Source organism: Polyodon spathula, chromosome 7, assembly GCF_017654505.1.
Source record: "Polyodon spathula isolate WHYD16114869_AA chromosome 7, ASM1765450v1, whole genome shotgun sequence".
Lineage (NCBI taxonomy): Eukaryota > Metazoa > Chordata > Actinopteri > Acipenseriformes > Polyodontidae > Polyodon > Polyodon spathula.
In genome coordinates this window covers 29,734,392-29,744,003 of record NC_054540.1, presented here as the reverse complement: position 1 = coordinate 29,744,003, position 9,612 = coordinate 29,734,392, and positions in this window count along the sequence as shown.

The following is a 9,612-nucleotide window of genomic DNA, read 5'->3' as shown; positions in this document are numbered from 1 at the left end:
CATGTGAGAATGCACATTGGTGTGTGTGGGTCTTAATTGAATTAGATTTGTGTTGATTGTTTTATTATTTGTTATCCCCTGCACCTGGTGTTAACTGTAAATTAGAGCAGGGTGCATAGTATTTAAAGAAAGCAGCCAGTGTGCTTAGGGCTGCTGAGTAGTAGGAAGCAGAAGGTGCGCTGTTTCTGAGCAGCCAGGAGTAAAGTAAGTGCTGTGTTAAACCTGTGTGGTTTGTGTTGTTTTATGACAGGTAAATGGCTTAGGTTCCTGCGTGGTAGTCAGGGACCTGTTATTATATAGTCAGAGCTCCAAAACAGAGCTAGGTGTTATTTTGTGTTTGTTTATTTTCTATTTGTGTTTATTAAAAGTGCGCACAAGCGCTATAAAATTCCATTTCCATGTCCTCGGTCTACGTTTTTAAAGGGGCAACGAACCGTGTATATGTATATATATATATATATTATATATATATATATATATATATATATATATATATATATATATATATATATATATATAACTTTTATGATTAATTTTATTATTGAATTACATGATAATATTTTTTGGGGGAAAAAAAAAAATTTTAGTCCTTTGTCAGTGGCAATGGGGTACAAATGCACCCATCTCACAACTGTTTGTAGTTCCCGGGTTCACCTCACTGTATTTGATAACAGCAGTCTTTACAGGATCCTGGCTATTACAGTACTGCATTCAAAAACTGTGATTTTATTATTTTGTTTCATCTTTTATGAGTTACAGAAAAGCTCCTGTTGACTTGCAGGATCAATGGCTGACCGAGACGACAGGCAATTCGGATAAAATGTGCTTCCACCTGCGAAACTCCACTGCTTATTTATCCTCTATACCCTTCTACATCACTGGCAAATCCACCAGTTTGCATTTTCATCTTTTTACACTTGACTGCAAGTATATCCATTTATATTAGCATTAACTTAGCTAAACAGATAGTGATAACTATCTCGCATATAAAGCCCGTTTTATCCAGATTCGCACGTGTTACTCTCGTAGCCACATCTAATCACCTAGTAAACAGTCTATGAATATGGCCCTCAGTATTTTCTATTACGTATGAATTAAACCCTATAATGTTACACTATGGGCTGTTTACAGCCATCCTCATGAGTGACGTAAACACTGCATTCCTTGTATGTTACTGGAGTATTATGTTTACGAAACTACTTAAGAGTAAATGGATTTGGAACGATCCCTGTCATTCGGTTGTTGGATTTGAATAAATGCATGGATAGACTCTGAATGGAGATTTTAAAAAAAGTAATTTACTCTGACATTTAAATATGAAAAACTTATTCAACATTAGATGTTTCAACTTGTGTTGTATATAAATCATCTTACTAACCTTGTAGATCTGTTCTTTGACAATACACCTCCACTGAAATTAAAGAACTTACATTAATTTTAGAAGTAGTCTCTATATAGTTTATATCAAAATATCACATGTTGGGGTCTGACTTTCATGACATTGCACAGTGGTGGCGCTTGTGCAAAGGACGTTTGGGCAGGATTTTTGGAGCTCAAATTCGTTGCAAACATTTTTTGCGCTGGAATGCTATTTTGGAGCCATGCTTTGCGCCATCTGTTAGGGCTAGAGCTGGCGCCACTGGTCGGCATAACCTTTGAGGTGTGGTGTCATTAACATTTCGTTATGAAGTGATTTTGACACCGCGCAAAGCCATCGCTAGGTGCTGTGTTTGCATTTTGAAAGAGACATCTCAGGCAGGGTTATTCTGAGCACAATCATCGGTGCTGGGAGTAGAAGGAAGTGAAATGTGGAGAAACAAGAGAAGAGGAATGTAAAGACAAACTTAAGTATTTACTCATTTATTTATATAAATTGAATATTTATTTTATAAATCAAATGTGTTAATTTTGAATTTATTTTTTTTAGAGAATGGAATATGCATCATTCCTGCATCGAAGGTAGAAGCAAATTATAGCTCGTATCTGCCAGTTACTACAGGCAGATCTGTAAAGAGATACAGGAAGCTATAATGCATTGCCTGTCGTATTAAAGGTCACTGCTGCACTAACTTTTTTGCCACTGGTTAGTTTAATGCACATTTTCAGATTTGATATGCTCCTGTTTTATATAATTCAATCCAGACTTGGGTTTTGTCTATGTTCTATGCTTTAGTGTAGTATTTTTCATATCTTACATAATATATTCAGTATAACTTGACAGCAGTAGAGAATTCCAATATAACACATCTTTTAACACATGACTTGATTGTTTTAACCGTTAAGAAACACTGGTGTTGTGGTGGCTGCTACGTTATCAAGGACTGGTGTCGAAGGGCTCGTTTCTATGTGCCGATAACATCTGTTAAGTGGAAATGTTAAGCATTTTACTAAAATTACTGAAAGTTAAAAACAACCTTCTTTCCAACATATGTTTTCAATTTCCTGCTACCTTAAATATCATCTTGACTCCATCAGAAGTACTCAGACATTGGAAGTGGAGTTCAGACACCTTCAGAGTGCTATACATATTAACTTTCATAGCATCACTTGATGTTCCGTATCTGTTTGCAATCTGTCCACATGTTAGCAGAGCTTGCTTGAAGGCACACGGCCTTTCTATATATTCATTAGATTTACTGGTAAATGTCGACATTTAACAAGTAAAGCGTTAAATGTCTGAAATAAACATGACAATGCTTTACTTCTGACATTTAACAGTAAATCTTAAGAATAACCAAGTGGCTTTGGCTAATGACCAAATGTCTACAACATAAACATGATAACACTTTTCTTCTGACATTTCCCAGTAAATCTTAATAATAACCAAGTGCCTTTGGCTTTTGTGCATTTCTGTAGTTGCCAACATGACATGGAAATTGTTTCTAAGCAGTCTCTTTCTGGTGGGAAGGGTTAAAATGATGTATGTGCAACAAAAAAAAAGTGCTGAAAGGCTTCAGGAGTCCTGCGTAACTCCACAAAAGTCTACCATGCTGCAATAAGTAAATATATCTATTCACTGCCTGTCTTTGTGTTTTGTGTCATAACCAAAGTGTGATTTTTCTGTTGAAAAACTAGGGTCCTAAATGATTTAATTTGCATTTAACAGATTGTTATTTTTCATCAAACTACTACATATTTGGAATCTGAAACAAAAACACTTTGGAAATGTGAAAAAAACACCAAGTTATCAAAACTGCCCAGCCATTTAAAGTGGAGATATCAAAAACACAAGCCAAGTTAGAAGAAACCATTGGGGCAACCTTGCCCAGCACAAAGCAAATAGGTGCAAATAGCGTTTTAATAACTCTAAAACCGATGGGGGGCCAAGGTTGTCCCAATTGTTTCTACTAACTTGGGTTGTGTGTTTCAGGAACAATAAAAGTGGATTGAACATGAAAAAACACAAGCCAAGTTCGTAGAAACTATTTTTACATAAGGGACAGCTCTCGTAACTGTGGGTGTCTGGCCATGCAAAATATGCTATACAGTGCATTTGTTCCAATTATGATTTAAAAGAGATTGTAGCTTTGTAGACATGTAAGGATTTGTATGCCTTAAGGTGCGTCATTAGCTCTGATACTGCGTGGTACATCACTCTGTAATACGCATTTGCACAGATAGCTAGTGAAAGCATGGGAGAAGTGCAGAGTTTATAGCAATGTGGATGTGCCTTGGGGATAATCCAGAATAACGTGGGTTTATTGCCAAAGCACCTGACCATGTAATAAGTATGTTATGGAAAGGAGCCATGGGACCTGGCTAGTATGGTCTAAATCCGACAACTGCCTAATCAATGTGCTCTTTGTACCTGGATCCATTAACTAGGGCTCCCTTTATTTACCTCTGGCCTGTGATCCTCGCTGGTACCAGCCAACCCAACGTTACAATGAGCTACTGGAACTTTCACTTTTTCCAGTCTGGATTGTTATGTTTTAGTAGGCAATGAAGCAATACTTGTCTATGGTAAAAAAAAAAAAAAAAAGGTAATATTGTCTGCTCTGTGTATCTTGGCACTCTAGCTGTATTACATCCAGCTGGGTGTACCTCATGTTTGCCAGTTACTTCATGTGAAAAGAAAGATCTGTAATTTACTTCTGGACCACTGAACAAGCATGCAGGCTTGCATCTTTGGGCCTGATGCTTATAGGGCTGCTACAATTGAAAGAGAAAAACTGGAACATACTGTACAACTATTAAAGTTATACCTATAACAATGTCATTTACAACTGGATACATTTTTACTGTTGTCTATGTCATGAGGCTTTTCTCAAATATAACAAGCTGTTTAAAATTAATTAATATAATACATGGATGAAGGCTATATTTGCATCCTGAGCAAAATACTGCATAAGGCATAATACATAAGGCATAATACTGCAGTAGTGACATTAAAATGGCATATTCATCTAGATTATACTTGACCTTTGACCCATATTTGACTCCTGTGCACCCTGACCATTTTCAAACAAAATGTCTAATTTTAAATCACTGGACAACATGCACAATTCATGGCTTTTAGGCACTTTTAACAAATATGTCTCTGTGAAGATCTCCACCAATGGAAGTACCAACCAAGCAAACAAGACAAATAATCTTTGACAGCAACTAAACATAAATAAATAAAAAACATGCTCCATTGAAACAACTTTTCCTTAAAAATACGTTATTCTTTGCAGTTCATTGTCTACCCAATTTAATTCACCACTCCTGAATTATCAAAAAGAAAATTATATTTAAGATTATTTAATGTTGACTTAATTTACATTATTATTCATTAAATTAATTTGCAATCTGAACCTTAACACCTGTTTATTGTCTTTTTTTATCACAGATAATATCCATGTATTATTAAAAAAAAAAAAAAAAAAAAAAAAACCAGGAAAATAATTCCATCTCGGGTTTCTGTAACAGTCTCTTAGTTTATGATGTCACATAAACACTGGATGGAATTATTTTCATGTAACTCGCTGAAGCCCATCTATTACTCCCTCTTTATCTATTTATCTATCTCTATCTCTATCTCTATCTATCTATTTTTTTCACATGACCAGTCACACATTCGGTTACTCAAACTGACAATTAACCACTTGAATGTAAATTACATTTTAACATTTCTATGCATTTTCAGTTTAACAAGGTAAAAGGGGATTAGTTTATACATTTGTTCTGCCCCTTGTGAACAGGGCCTTAATCAAAATTGAAATGAGTTTAGTGGACTTTTAGGTGTTGCATGTTACATAGCAATTGTAACACTTACACAAGTCACTTAACATAAGCAGTTATTAGTTATTAACAGAGATATACAAGTTTAAGTGCAGTATATTTCTGTTTAGATGAAAAGGCTGGTTGTTTTCTAATCCAGACCTTGGAATGTTGTGAGCTACCTCAATGGCAAGAAACCTCACCACTGTATCGTCTTTAGCATTGGAATGGCTCTTGATCAGCATTTATGATGATAACCTTCTGTGCTTCTGTCAGTGTGAGCCAGGCTGGAAACCAACTGCAGGACTGTCAACTGGCACTGAGTGATCCATTATAGGGAAAGAGCAACGGGGGCCAAAAGTATCAAGGCAATCTCTCAAAAAGCTGGCAACAACATTAATAAACAAACTAATTAAACTCTTATGTTTCTGCTTTGTTAGGATGCCTATGTGCCCAATAGGAGGTGCCTCAGTTTTTTCTTTGATGAATGAGCAATATACCAGTACTGTAATTAAAAGCAATTAATCACCAAAAAAGTGCATTTAGCTATTAAACAAACAAACAAAAGTATAGATTTGGTCATTATGTAATACTATTTGGTCTATATATTTTGGATTGAATGTAACTTTCCATGTTATTTAATTAGATGTATTCACTAATTAATACCCATGCTAATGGCTTTATAAACACACAGTCACAGGGTCTGTAGTGCAAAAAAAAAAAAAAAAAAAAAAAACACATCTGAGCTGACAATAAAATATAATTTCCACTTCACAATAATTAGCCTTTTTGAATATACCTAAATAATACAATATTACAATATACTGGATGTAGTAACTGTGTGATTATCATTACCATTATTGGACATACCTTAACATAGAGATATTAAAGTGACACTTTATAAAATGTGTTTATAACTTTGAATTTTTACAAACCTTTGTTTGGAGGGTGTTACATTTTTTGTTGTTATTAGAGTCTAATTAATAACTTTATTAACTTTATTTTTGTTGTGCATCATTTTCCACAGGCTCAACTATTTATAAACACAATGGATCCCATACCCTAAAGAGGCCATGCACTCATCTAAGTGCCTGAATTAAGCTATATTCAACCAAGGCCAATTATCCACATAACAGGACACATTACTTCCTTTCCTACGTACCAAATATCCCCCTATCCCCCTAACCTCAAGAACATTTTGGACAATCTGACCTAAATTATTAAACCTACATCATTAAAAGAAAATGAAAACAGCTTGGTTAATTTAAAAATGTTAGAATTTGCAGCTTCAATTAAGAGCCCATCAATGAATGGAGTGTTCATACTATCATAAGTTAACAATGACAAACTTCAGTTGAGGGTCTGCAGGTTTTAATGTCAATTTGCATGTCTAACCCATGGAATGCGGGTCACTTGGGTGGTCTGTTTAAACAGTATTTGAGGTCTGCTATGAGTTTGCACACATTGAACAAGTAACTTCAGTGCTATTGTTCTTTCTCAGTTCTAAGTTTGCTTTATACCCCATGAGATCAGCCACAGGACCCTGTGATACATTTGTCTGCCTCACGCTCTTTCAATGACTGGTTATAGCTTGGAGAGTAGACTAACTCCCCCTTTCGGCTCTTATTTACATTCATCATGGAGATCTAGGTCAATGCAGTATCCACCGCTAGACCTTTACCTTAACTCAGTGTCTGTTTTATTACAGTAAAGTAAGTCAGTAACACAAAAATTAATGATTAATGGTGTGCTGCTATAATTAGCCTTAAAATACTTCACTCTTGAACAAAATTATATTCTTATTGCTTTTTTACTCACTCAGATCCTTTATTTGCTTTTCTAACAAATTCCACCAACTTGCTTGAAAGAGTGTATGTTAGCATTTATTATTTCAATGATTCCCAGATTATGAACTGGGACCAAAGGTATTGGTTAATTATTTTTCTCTCTATTAACTCCTAGATTGGGTCGCCCTTTGTCTGTACTTCCTTCCATACACAGAAACGATGATGTTATGCCACTGGTAGTCTGTGATGCCCGTAAGGTCACTTTTCTAAACTATATGTTAACCTAAATGCTGACATTTCTCTTGTTTTGTGAATCTATGTTAGGATGAACTGATCCTTGAGTGACCTAACATTTTATGAAGGACACCAGAGTGAAAGTATAGAATTAGTGAAGCCATATCTCCTCTCGATATTGCTACCGAAGGCTTCCTTGTTGATATTCATTGCTCTGAAGGACTTTGGATCATACACATTTATATTCTTGCATTAGAAAATTTAAGGCAGACTTGTCTTTTTTATGGAGTTGATAAAATAGATCAACAGTGAAGAAAATGCAACTAAATGAAAATGAGGCTTTCATAAGTAATATTTATTTTTAAATGTCACTACATTGTAGTCATAAGGCTTTTACAACTACTCTACAATGTACCTCAAGAAAATCTCATCAATTAAGTTCTAATTAGTGCCTTAATTGGTATTTGTAGCTCTCCCAATTAAATACTTAGCAACAGCATGCACATATGGAAGCTGAATTGCTTGTTTACATTTTCAAGGTCAAAACTGAAGCCGGTTTGAGATACCAGCAGAAATGGCATTAATTTTAAAACAAAGACCACAAAACAATGCTACTATATCCTTGTCTTTGGCTGTCCCTGAGCAATGTAGATAGAATAAATTCTTTCTTCTTTCAAATTATATTTTTTATTTTTGTTTCTTGGCTTTTGTTCTGGTGCTGAATGAAGGGTTGGAAACGTTAAAGCACTGAGGAGGTCAAGGACAAGAATTTCTAAAAAAAAAAAAGTAGATGGCTTTGTTGGTTCACCCTGATATGGATATTCATTTCTCATCACTGGGATATTAGTTGTTAAAAAAGTCAGTTTCCAGAAGTAATTTATTTTCTGATGGCTGTACAGATTAAAATACATTAAACATGCTGGCCACAGTCCAGTTCCCAACGAACAGTATGTACAGTAACAAAAACAGCATAATTGAAATAATACATATAATTCTCCCCTTTAAGATCTAACTCAGACTGGTGAAATTAAACAAAACGTGACTTTAGCAAACCGACTGCACGGAGAGTCATGGCAGCTACATGGAATTTAGTCCCCTCAGAATGGTTACTGAGCTAGGCCAAAGAACTCTGCCATCACCTCCCACGACCTGAGGTTTCATTTTTCTGTGTAAGTTTGAATAATACATACTTTAAATTAAACATAACAAACCCTTTTAAAGAAATCAATTAAGATAAGTAATCAATTATGAATGTTTTATGCCCACAGAAAGAAAAAAAAAAGTGTTGGATCTTTTTGGCTAAACATTTGAGGCCATATTGTTTATCTCCTTTCTATACATGTAATCAAACAATAGTTAACATGTTTATTTATTGTATTTCATTGTATAATGTTGCCTCATTTTGTTGGACTCAAGCCTTGTTTAGTTAAAACGCCATTCTGTCTGAGACATTTGATAATTTAAATTTTTTAAAAAAATAAGCCGCCTTAAAATTGTATTTACTTAGAATGGGATCATATTTGGATTTTTATTTGGTGTTGGATTTCCTTTATTCGTTTTGGGAATCAGATTTCTTACCGAATGAATATTTCTGCATTGCATTAATTACAACACATTGAGCAGGTTAGTAACGTTAGAATGTCAGATTATTTGATCAGATAGCCAAAGAGATACCTTGTTACCAGAAGCCCTTGATACAGTATAAATTACAGCCTTATTAAGTGTAGTTTGGTAGGAGTACATGTTTACATCTGTATACATTACATGAGTTTACAGGTTTTCTATTTACAGTTGCCGTGCAACAGCAGTCATAGTAAGACATACCTCCTGTAGTTAAAAAGTAAATATCTTCTCAGACTTCAACTCATAACAGCTGTGCAAACCAGCCAGCAAAAACAATACATTGTCTAGATTCCATAAAAAAAAAAAAATCAACAGAAATACATTACAAATACAATGTGTTCAATATAATAATTTGGAAATTTGAAGAACCAGAGAAATATATAAAATAGCTGCCAACTACCAACTAGTACCCTTTTCACACACAAATGCCGCTACTAAGCCATCTCAGAGATGTTAAAAAAAAAAAAAAAAAAAAAAAAAAAAAAAAAACAACAATATTTAAAACACACATTCACACAGCATGAAATTGCACAATCTATGCTGGTATAACACCGTCATAACCCTTTCACACAGAAAAAAGGACCGTGTGAGTACAACTTTCAAACCTGTCAGTCAACAGATCATTTTCATGGCAATGGAAACCAAACAAAATTCAAACAAAAGTAAATTTGGCTGTGCTTTGCTTGCTTTTAATTTTCAGTTATGTTACACGATGTAACAACCTGTTTAGTGTCAAATTGCGGGAGCTTCGGGCACAATGTAGGTC